This window comes from Xiphophorus hellerii, chromosome 11 (assembly GCF_003331165.1).
Source record: "Xiphophorus hellerii strain 12219 chromosome 11, Xiphophorus_hellerii-4.1, whole genome shotgun sequence".
Lineage (NCBI taxonomy): Eukaryota > Metazoa > Chordata > Actinopteri > Cyprinodontiformes > Poeciliidae > Xiphophorus > Xiphophorus hellerii.
The window spans coordinates 16,371,697-16,375,863 of record NC_045682.1 but is presented as its reverse complement, the minus strand read 5'-3'; positions in this window follow the sequence as shown (position 1 = coordinate 16,375,863).

Sequence of the window (4,167 nt, the reverse complement as noted above, 5' to 3'; positions counted from 1 at the left end):
AAGATTGATCAAACATGCACGTGCAAAACCGGAAACGACAAAGTTAGATTTCAAAGTAAAATATTATTATTATTATTATTATTATTATTATTATTATTATTATTATTATTATTATTATTATTATTATTGCTGGAGCAAAGAGTGGAGATGGAGTAGTCTGTCTGTAGTCTAAGCCAAGGTGAGATGGGCGATGCATGAACTGAGATGCACTTTGGACTCGGTTTTTCGTAGGTTTTTTTTCCGTAGGGATATAAGATAAAGGCGAACAATTATTTTCAAACTAAAAAAAAAACAAACAAAAAGACAATTTAATAGGGTTGCGTTGATAAAACAGGAGACAGTAGAGGAATATAATTATATTAATAGTTAAAAATGATGTTGTTTGGTTGGTTCGCACTAAGATATGTTTTAACCTAAAAGAAATGTATTGTGTCAAATGGACTTGGTCAATCTGACCTAAAAGTCAGGAAGGAATTCAGATTTGGAGAAGACATGGAATAACAATCATTAAAGAGAGGAACGTTGTTAGTTTCTTGCTGTTGTGCAAGAAAGTTCTGGCTCCAGACATTTCTCCTGCTCGCCAGCAAAGGAACTGGGCCGGAGCTCAAGACGTGGGAAGGAACCTCTGTTTGGACAGATAAAGAACAAACAATTTGACTAATAGCACTTTTGAAACGGAGCAGATAAGAAGTCTCTCCGTGAACTTCCAATACACGGAGCCAAATGTACTACGTAAATGGAGGAAAGCAACGCCATTGGTCGAGGCTTCCCAATACACACCAGTAGAGCTCGGACTCTATAAAAAATGATACCAGAAGTAGAAGGCAAGAGATTTTGGATTACTGTAACGATGTGTTTTGGATATTTTAGTTCCGCAGATGTGCATTAAAAATCTCTTCTCGTTTGACCATGAGCAGATGGAGTTCCGAGTCTTATTTAAACCTTTATTTATATATTCTATGAGTTTAGGCACCTTTAATTTCCTCAATAAGACGGGTTTCTCTAACAATTTGTGAAAGCGCCAGACTGTTGTAAAAAGCATAAAGTCCGACGCAGCACAGAGGCGGAAGTGGCTTGGTTAACTGACGCCCACTTGACGTTGGAAGGAGCGCAACCCACCCTGGCGCGCGCGCTCAGACCCCGGCTCTCTCCTCCTCTCCGCGGTGGTGCAGCTTCCATCCACACCCATTTCTCTCCTCTCTCATCCCTCCATTGCTGGTTCTCAGAGCTACAATCAACAACACCTCCAGTCCAAAAAAAAAAAAAGAAAGAAAAAAAGAAACAGAGTGAATGAGGCAGAGGAAGGAAAGAGAAAGAACTGGAAGGATTGCACCAATCGCTTTCACACACATGCTCCCAGTGACACCAGTTGGGTTATAAATTAACACTAATCACCGGATTAAAAACGTGGCGCCAATAAACTCAAAATTCAGCTAGAATTTTTATAGTTGCATCCTACCCACCCCTATTTAATTTTTTTTTTCCTTACAGAAACGAGAGAAGAAGCGTCTGCAGACGCAGACACATGTTTGGGAACTGAGCTCATCCTTTTGTCGTCCCTTTGTCTTCCTTCGCTTGAGTCGTAAGGACGGTTTATTTCGCCGGCAGCTATTTCTGCGGCGAAGGCGGCGTACCGCATGGCGAGCGTTTTGGGGAAGACAGCATCGCCCTGACAATCGCAACCTTCCCTCCTCATGGATCACTGTCAGCAGCGGACCTCACGCTGTCAGGTCACATAACCGCGTTGGAAACGAGGCGTGGGGCTGATCTCATGAAGTCCTAATTGCCTCATTTAGAAACCTGACGATGAGCTCATGTTGGGTATATCTCAAAAGTATTCCCACCCCCTTGAAGTTTTCCAGATCTCGTCAAAACTTCCGTTCAGTGGAGGATTGTGCAAGGCAGGAGCGCAAACACATCATTGCGATGTTGTGTCTCGATAGTGTAGCATGTACTCAACCTCTACCTTTCTTTTGTTTCAATTAAGTCTATTGCAGTATATCTCCACCAGCTTGACACATTTAGAAACTGAAACATTTTGCCCGTTTTTTTCACCTCAGTCAGAGTCGAAGGAAAAACATTTGTGAGCCTAATTTTTCGTCTTGCCTCAGATTCCCAATTGAATTTAGATCTGGACACATGGATGTCCTTCGTTGTACCTCGAGTTGAGTTTTTACGTCCTACTGGAATTAAAGGGGACCTCGTCCTCCACAATCTGCCCTTCGTCTCCGAACAGTTTCCCTGCCTTGAAAGAAAAGCATCGCCATAACATGATGCTGCCACCACCCCTCATCACCATGTTTTTTGTTTTGTTTTGTTTTGCCTTTTCAAAATAAGGTGGCCTAAAACTCCAAACATATCATTTCACATGTTGGCTGGAACTAAATACATGCCACACTGAGAGAGCTAATTCTGACAAAAAATCAAATTGTTCACATAATCTTCACATCCAAATTGCAGACTTCTCTAGAGTCAATTATTCAGAGTTCTGAGTCTTTGGTTAATACACATATATTTTAGAAAAATACATTCAAGAATGGGACATATACGAATTCCTTTAGTTAATATTTAAATATGGAACCTGTCAGAACTTCAGAAGTCCAGATGGAGAGCGGGATGAATAGCACGCGTTAGTGAATAAATACTAAACACATATCGTTTTCTGTACTTAAATTTCATTATTTTCTTTATTTTAATGATTACATTAAGTGTCGCCACGCTCCATAAAAATGCAGGCTTTTAGTTCAAGAGGAAGAAACTGTGGCTGTGAAGTCTGCTCTAAGCGCTTAAACCAGCTGAAATTAGGAACGTTTTTCGCTAAGAGGGGATGGTGCATCAGGTCACAGTGAGGCCGGGGTCTGGGAAATCCATCCAGAACACAGAAGCAAAGTCGGTCACAACAGCTGGCACTGCGAAGCTGTCCTCATAGCCTTAAGCAGGACAGATCACCGGATGAGCTCATTTCATGAGAGACAGCCATGGTTCTTCCTGTCAATAAGCTAGAAACGTTTAGCCATGACAGTTCTTGCTCAAACGACAATCCTTTTCTTCCTGCAAAACATAATAAAGAAGGAGCTACACTCTCAGTTCACAACTTAATCTGTGTTTCTCCAGGAACTTATATTGGATGATTTTCAGTCATTATTTCAGCTCTGATCTGCCTCTGCTCCACTATACTGTGAAGTAGAGGGTTATTACTTAAATCTACGCTGACATGTATCACTTCGCCACATTACTCCTTCAGACAGCAGCTGGAAAGCAACAAAGTCTCCTCTACAACCATCACAAAAGCTTCATAGCGTTGAAATGTGCTAACTTCCAGTTGGGTGGCAGGAATACTATTTGCTGTTTGCAAACACTTTATTCAGACTTATAAATTTAAGCAGCTTTTGTCAGTGATGAAGGCACAGTGCGCTGCCAGCTGAGGCAACGCTGCAGCTGTAGCTGTGCATCTGGGACATGGAACCAGGAGAGATCAGACCACAGAATGGAACTGGAGTCATGTGGCAAAGAATATATCAGAATAGCTTAGAACAGTAAGTAAAACACATGACAGAAAGAGGCAACTCTGTTTTAAATTTGGAATTACTTTTTAGCAATTTCAGTCTAAAAAGTGACAGTGTTTGGAATCGCGAGGGTTGAAACCATTGATATACTGTATATTCATATATTACTATAATATATGAATTATAGTAATGTAATTACTATAATTCATGGTTGAAACATTTCATTGTTGGAATATATGATAAGTTCAGCAACAAACTAATGGTGTTGGTCTGGTATGAAACAAAGAGAAATATGTTCAAAAGCATCTCATACCCACTGTAAACCATGGAGGATTATGTGTGAGTGTTTTTCATGTTAGTTAAATTTTGGTCTTATCTGACCAGATCACCTTGACGCACATGTTTGCTTTGTCTCCTTCACTGATTTATGGCAAACGTTAAACTTCTTAGTTCTCTTCCATAAAGGTCAAATTTATAAAGCGAGGTGCTAATCGTTCACCTGTAGATAGGCCGGCCAACCTGAGCTGCCATATTGTTCTTGTCCCTCCACAGCTACAGTATGCCTCTCGACTGTTTTTCTAATTAATATTCCACATCCCTATAGGCTGTCAGTTCAGGTGTGCGTCCGTGTGTTGCTAGGTTTGAAGTTGTGCCATATTCT